The 8,388-nt window shown below is 33.9% G+C and overlaps 1 non-coding gene across 1 annotated transcript; it reads right to left on the reverse strand.

The window, feature by feature from the left end:
* Positions 1–5,344: 5,344 nt before the first annotated feature.
* On the reverse strand, positions 5,345–5,451 carry LOC121223955 (small nucleolar RNA R71). The gene has a single exon (XR_005921420.1). It is a non-coding gene; the product is annotated as a small nucleolar RNA R71 (small nucleolar RNA).
* Between the last annotated feature and the right edge of the window lie 2,937 nt (positions 5,452–8,388).

Consider the following 8,388-nt stretch of genomic DNA (forward strand, 5'->3'; position numbering starts at 1 on the left):
TCACTTGACTTATCTGCTCGTCAGTAGCATCAATCTGATTCTCTTCTTGAAATTATCACCATCTTGGTGTGGCGTTCACCCTATATCTTATACTATTGGTTCCTACCTTGTTAGGTAATGTGTCAAGGTCCCCTTCTTTCATTCACCAAACCACCTTAAGCTATATAAGTCCCGAGTCACACTCTCAATAGTGTTGGTTCGTTCTTGACACTTGAGTTTGATTTCCATTCCACCTACTTATCAAATTACCTATCATTAATTCTTTATTATCCCAACTTATTCAAACCATACTTAAACTACTTTGAACCTAATTACACCCATTATCATATCACTTAGCCGATTACAAGCCTAATACAAGTTTGGAATGATACTTTCTCCTTGACAATCGGGCAATTAAGACTACTCGACTCATATTATCGAGGCAGACTGTATCATTTTCCTCTTTACTCTAAGGTTTGAAGTCATTCGTGTAAATTTCTTCAAGAAAAGTAGCATAAGTTGAGATTATAATAGTTTGCTCTTTCGGGTTATAAAAAAAACCACCTTTGTTGCCTTTCGATATCCAACAAACATGCATAATTTTATTCCTAAGTCTAACTTACTCGCATCTTTATCCAATACATGGGTTAGGCATCCCCAAGCCCTAAAATGATTAAGATTTAGCTCCCTTCCATGCCACAATTCGTATGGGGTTTTTGATGCTTCCTTAGTTGGCACATCATTCAGAATATAGCAACCGTTTTCACAGCGTATCTCTAAAAAGAGATTGGTAACTTCGAATAACTTAACATTGAATGTACCATGTCTAACAACGTTCGATTTCTTCTCTCTGTCGCGCCATTATTTTGTGGAGTGTCGACGTGATTAATTGGGATATAATCTCATTCTCTATAAGGTATCCTAAGAAATAATCATATAAATATTCTCTACCTCGATCACACCAGATTGCCTTTATGGGTAAACCTAGTTGTTTCTCCACTTTCGTACCAAACTCTTTGAATTTATCAAAGGTTTCACTTTTATGGTGCATCAGGTATACATACTCTTATTTGGAATAATCATTAATAAAGGTTACAAAATACTTATAACCACCTCTTGCACAAATACTCATGAGGCCACAAACGTCAGTGTGGTCAAGTTCTAGGGTTTTCTGGCCTTCATTCCTTTTACATTAAAAGATCGCTTAGTCATATTACCTTCTAAGCAAGATTCACACTATTGAAGATCAACTTCTTTAAGTGAACTTAAGATGTCGTCTTTCACAAGTCTAGTGATTCTTTCTCGGTTAACATGACCAAGTCTCAAATGCCAAAAGTATGCCTCATTAGAGTGAGAAGTTTTAAGTCTTTTATTTGATATTTCAGTCCCAAGCAGTGTGTACATCTTTGGTTTGATAAAATAAAGATTATTTGATATTCATCCATTACAGATAAGATTGTGATTTCTACATATTTCAATTCCATTATAAAAAGTCATGATCAAGCCATCTTTATATAAACATGCAAGAGAAATTAATTTTATTTTGAAACTTGGTACATAGAAAACGTCTTTTAAAATAATCTTCCTAAATTTATCAAATTAAAGATGTACAACTTCCACTACTTCAGCTGGCACACTTGTCTCGTTCCCGGTCTGCAATGATAAGCTCTTATCTCTAAGATCTTTCGTCTTCTTGGAACCCCTATAGAGAAACACAAACATGATTAGTGGCTCCCGAATCAATGACCCAATGGTCTATTAAATCTTCCATTAAACAAGCTTCTATCATCAGAGTTCCATACATTTGCCTTTGGTAGCTACGCATTTCTTCCACTCTTTACAGTTTGCGTTAAAGTGTCATTTTTTGCTACAAAAGAAACATTTCGACTTAGATAAGTCTTTAACATTTCTGGTTCTCTTCCTTTCCACTTGTGGTGGCCTAGAGACCTTAGCCTTGCCTTTCTTAGCGCGTTTCCCTTCCCTTTTGAGGAAAAAGTGATGGCTATATTTGCTTATACTCTTTGGACCAACTGGCCACCATTCAACACCAACTCATAGGATTGTAACTCTTTCATGAGTTGTGTAAGGGTCAGGTTTTTGTTGCCAAGGTTATATGTGACTCAAACACCAGCAAAATCCTTGGACAAGCTTTTGAACATCATATCAATTTGAGTTTTTTGGTCCCAATTGGCCTTATTGTCTGTAGCCTCGGTAAAGTAGCCCAAAAGAGTGATCATATGGTCTTTGACTGGAGTGTCGGGTGTTTGTTTGGCATTCATCAATCTAGTTAAGAAAAATTGTTGAGCCAAGACAGCTTAGCCTCCAAACATGTTTTCTAGCTTATCTAGAATCGCTTTAGAAGTCTTATAGCTCTCAAGTTGTTTATATAGAGTACTAGTCATGCTTGCCAGCATATAGTAACGAGCTATCTTATCAAACTCTTTCCAGCATTTTATAGCCTCAGCTTGAGTGGCCAGTGGGCATTTATTATCTAGAACTGTTTTAAGTTTCTCACAGCTCAGGAAAATTATCAAGTTTATTTTCCATTCCTTATAGTTATTTCTGTTCAGTTTGTTTTCAGTGAGTATGTTCAATAAGGGAGTTGGTGTCATTTTTGGACTTAGAAAAAACATTCATATATTAATATCTTTGTATTAAGCAAATGTTTGAAAATGTATTGCAACATTACAGTATGCATTAAGATGATACATGCATCTTACATTAAGCCTTTAAAATTTTTGTAAGTCATTGCAATGATAATTCTCACACCCATTGAATCAAGCTACCATGGGGTGATCATGATCAACTAGTAAGAACATGGATTTCCATCCAATTAGTACATGAACCTAATTTTTTTAGGCATTACACGAACTAATAATCGTGTAGCATTTGACCATCATTCTAACTTAAGTAGAGCTCCTTAAGGAGTTACTTAACTAGAAGATCTTGAGTATATAACTATCAACTCAACACCTATCGCATCATGCACCACAAATGATTCATCATGGTACAATCTCACTGAGTATCAAGCTTTGACTAGTTGTCCTCTTTTGAAGATAGAATTTGTTAATGTATTGCATGATAATACTTATCACAGGGTCCGGTCAAACTATCATATGATCATAAGAAAAGTCTACTTACTTTCAGGAAGTCTTCTCAGTGAAATCCACATGACAGTCTACCTTGAGGCAGGTCCATTTCATGTCATCACAATAGACCATTGATGAAGGCCATAGGTCTTGTTTAGGGACCTTCTCCCACTCAATATTTTTAAGAACATGCAAGGATTTTAATTTTCGATTTCAATAATGTATGATCAATATATTCATGGCAAGTGCATGTGGCATTCTTTTCTAAACTATATGGCACGCTTATCTCATGTATACATGACCTACTCTGGAAATTTTTAATATTCACATTCATTCACTTACAAGAGTCAATCAAAAAATTTTGATTCTCCACAAATTTTCTTTTAGGGAAAAACTGAAGAAATGAATGTGACTGATAAGCTATAGAAGTAACATATTTTAACCACATTCTTAATGCATTTTTGGATGATTAATTATGCAAATTAGTTAATTTGATGCTCCTAATCCTTTAAATTCATGTTTCTATACTTATGAGAGCATTTGAGAGCAAAAAATGAGTCGAAATCAGACAAATAGAGCTGTTTTCAAGATCCACACGGCCTGGGCATTTCCACACGGGTTAGGCACATGCCCATGTGCCAGCCCGTGTCGATTTCACATCCTACTTCCCAAATACGCCAAAAAACCCAATTTTTAGGCTTTCTGAGCATTCTAAAGTCTATAAATACCCATTAGAAGAAGACATAAGGGGGCAACTAGAGAAGATTAAAGAAAACACTCAAAGAACACCATCAGAATCTACTCAGAAGCAGATCTCCATCAAGATCACAGATCTCCTTTTAATTTCTTTCGAAGTTTTATTAAGTTTCTTTATGTCTTGTGGTTATTCTGACTTTGAGATGTTTTCATTCAAGATTATGAACTAATTCCCTATATACCTAAGGAGGATGAAACCTATGTTTACATGAAAAATACTTGATTCTTATTCTCAATTATTTATGCTTATTTCTTGTTTTAATATTTCCAGGATATTAATTAATGTTTAATGTACTTAATTCAGTGGAGCAAAAATCCCTGTTTAAGAGTAAATCTAGCATAATTGAGTGGAGTGGCATGCAATCCTAGAAATAGGACGACATAAATCTACCGAATTAGAGTCAAATCTAATAGGGAAATCCATAGATCGAGTTAATGTAACAATAGGATTTTTAATAAGAAAGAGATTTCAATTAATCAACCTAGAGTCAGTTGTTTTTACTCTCGAAAGAGATATTAACATAATTTAGGGATCTTTACGGGTCAAGACACAAATGAATAAATCGTATAATTCAGATTCATAATAATAGGTGAAGTCTAGGTGGATTCCTTACTGGGTCTTCTCTATCTCATTGGTTATATGATTTCCCCATTTCAATCTATGTTACGTTTTTAGTTAAATTAGTTTAGTAATTTTAGATTAAAACACAATCACTCCAACTTTTCGGCTCAATAATAGAAAAATGGTAATTACTAGTACTTTTAGTCGTCGTGGATACGATATTCCCTACTCACCATAGCTATACTATTGTTCGATAGGTATGCTTGCCTTAGTCGTACTTATAGTTAGTTTAGTGACCATCAAGTTTTTTTGGCACCGTTGTCGGGGACTAAAATATTATGAACACTCGATTTTTATTAATTTGTCCATTTTTATTTTTATTATAATTTTTAGTTTAATTTTTACATTATAATTTTTCTTTTATTTGTTTCTGGCAGATTTCTTTAGTTTATGACTAGAAGAAACCCGTTGAGACCATTATTATTTGATAGTGAAATTGAAAGTACAGCTCGTTGAAACCGTAGAGAAGCAAGGCAAAGTCAAGAAAATATAGTAGACGAACAAGAGGAAATTATTATTACAGAGGAGATGAGTGATAACCAGAATAATCAGCTGCCTCCTGTAGTTGTTGCAAATCTAGATCCTATTCCACGTACTATGTACGATTATGCCAAGCCCACTATGACTAGGCCTGAACCAAATATTGCGTGACCCACTATTGCTACAACAAATTTCAAACTGAAGCTCAACACTATTCAGATGATACAATAGTTTGTAAATCTGCGATACTTTCAAGATTAATGGGGCCATTGACGCCATTCACCTACGGTTATTCCCTTTCTCGTTGAAGAACAAAGATAAGTAGTGGTTGAACTCTTTACCATGAGGTTTCATTACCACATGGGTTTAAATGAACTAGAAGTTCCTTCTAAAGTACTTCCCACCGGATAAGATAGCCAAGTTGAGCAATGATATCTCTTTCTTCATTCAGATCGACTTAGAGACCTTATATGATGCATGGGAGACGTATAAGGACTTATTGCGAAAGTATCCTCACTATGGGTTACCTCTATGGTTACAAGTTCAAACCTTCTATAACAGTTTGAATCCCTCAACTAGGCTACTAATTGACGCAGCAGCCGGTGGAACTCTGAATAATAAAACACCCGAAGAACGCTCAATCCTAACACGAAGGAAGTTGTTAAGTCTGAGGTAATTAAACTTCTAGATGTTGGAGTTATTTTTCCTATTTCTGATAGTACTTGGGTGAGTCCTGTGCAGGTTGTTCCTAAGAAGGGAGGCATGACTGTTGTGGCCAACAAGAAGAACGAGTTGATTCCAACGAAAACAGTCACGGGATGGAGAGTTTATATTGACTATAGAAAGTTGAACGATGCCACGAACAAAGATCATTTTCCTTTACCATTCATAGATCAAATGTTGGAAAAATGATCAGGTCATATGTATTATTGCTTCCTAGATGGACTCTCTGGCTTCTTTCAAATCCTATAGCTCTCGAGGACCAAGAAAAACTGATATTTACATGTCCATATGGTATGTTTGCTTATGGAATAATGCCTTTTGGATTATGGAATGCTCTTGCTACTTTTCAGCGTTGCAAGTTAGCCATCTTTGATGAACTTGTAGAAGACATTATGGACATATTTATAGACGAGTTCTTAGTATTCGGTAATTCTTTCCATCTTTGTCTTAAAATTTTAGAACAAGTTCTAATGAGATGTGAGGAAACAAACCTTGCGCTTAATTGGGAAAAATGTTCAGCCAACCAAATAACTTATGTTCAACCGAATCATTATTTATATATTCGGTTCCCAAATTCAAACTCGTATGACCAAACCAAACTACCATAAAACATAACCATAATTTACTATCTTCATTCACATCTAAATAATCAACCAAAAATAATGACATAACCATTATTTAACCTATGTTTCATACACCATAAACACACTTTTAAAGTGAGCTACTTTCATAGCCAATTATAGACCAAGCTTTTCATTTTCCAATACCGAATTATATTTCAAAACATCCCAAGCATATATATAATGGAACATTTCTCCATAATAAGCTCAAGTAATAAGCAAATACAAAAGTGAACTAATCATAAGCCACATATATGTATATCATTGCTTCATACTGCAACCAAATTCTAAACACACCACATAATCTATACCATGACCGAAAATGCATTAACAAGAACATCATTAACAATCAAAACACATTTATATATCAAGATTACTACACACATATATCATGACCAAAATTACTTAAACATTAGAACATTAACATGAAGATTGATCCATTTTCGCATGGCTAAATATATATACAAATTTCGAGGCCAACCAAAACAAATGCTAGCCTATACATGCCATATGTTCAAAGTTTCAAGCTTTCAAAATACCGAAATAGACATCGATAGTGTGACAGACTTCCTTGACGGTCTCCAAGCTCGTAACTAGCTTTCCAAAAATCTAAACAAAATAACGAACAAACACACACAGAGTAAGTTTATATTGCCTAGTATGTTATAAGCAAATAAATTATCAAATGAACATTAGCATAGTTATATCAATATGGCCGAACATGAACAAACTCATGCACATATTAGTCACACCTTTAACATATATAATTCATATCATCATCTCAAGTATCATACTTACTTATTTTTATGAACATTTAATTTCGCATGTACCTAAGCCATTTAACTCGATTTCACACTCGATCTTAACTTAACACTGCTCGTTGAACCATTTGGAATCCATAAGGATACTCAGATAACTCAAAAAGCTCATACAATGCCAACGTCCCAGACGTGGTCTTACATGTAATCAAATAACGATGCCACTGTCCCAGATAAGGTCTTACACGTAATCATATACGATGTCAATGTCCTAGATATGGTCTTACACATAAATCGCAAATCGATGCCAACGTCCCTGACGTGCTCTTACACGATATCACATAACGGAATCCTATGGTTCGTACAGGCTTTCAGATGTAGTAATTCAATCGAATTAAGCTCGTAAACAATTTTCCCATACTTAAAAACAGTTCGGCATTTACACATATATTTATTAAAATTTAATTTGACATATATATACATATACATTCAAATTTAAAGGCATTTATTTTCTTACGAACTTACCTCGGACGAAGACAAACGGACCAGAACAGCTATTCGACCACTTTTGATTTCCCCCAATCTAATTATGTTTTCTTTTGTTCTTGATCTATATAAATTCAAATTTGGTTATTTAATAACACATTTCATTCAATTCAAACCACAAACACATAATTAGGGCATTTTTCACTTTAACCCCTAAAATTCACATTTTTAACCTTTTAGTCACTATTTTATAAAATCACAAAATACACAAAATTTCATATTTCCCATGCTTGGCCAAATATTCATATAGTTCATATAAGCCCATATCTTTCATTTATTTCACATTTTAACCCTTCAATTTCTCATTTTCACAAATTAGTCCATACTAAGCAAATTCATCAAAAATCACAATACAAAATATATTTATCTATCATCAAGCTTTCATATTTCACCATTTAACATCACAAAGCTTAAAAAATAAACAATGGCATAACTCAAATTCATCAGTAAATTCTGAAATTTAAGCATGGTCTTGATAAAACAGAAAGCAACGATCTCAAAAATGTAAAAATCATTAAAAACTGAACAAATTACATACCTAATTTAAGCTTCCAAGTGTGTTGAACTATTTAAGCAACCATGGTTTCTTTTTCTTTCAACTTTCGGCCAAAAAAAGATGAGAATGCATGGAAATTTTATGTTTTGTTTATTTAATTCATAATAATATATCATTTACCATTTTGTCCATTAATTAAACATTATAAAATCATCAATTATAAGCCCAATACCGTCCATGCTATTATTCAATGGTCAAATTTCAACATAAGGACCCCATATGATGCAAGTATGAGACATTATGACGCAAGTCGCTCAAA

Source organism: Gossypium hirsutum, chromosome D11 (genome assembly GCF_007990345.1).
Source record: "Gossypium hirsutum isolate 1008001.06 chromosome D11, Gossypium_hirsutum_v2.1, whole genome shotgun sequence".
In the NCBI taxonomy this organism is placed as follows: Eukaryota; Viridiplantae; Streptophyta; class Magnoliopsida; order Malvales; family Malvaceae; genus Gossypium; species Gossypium hirsutum.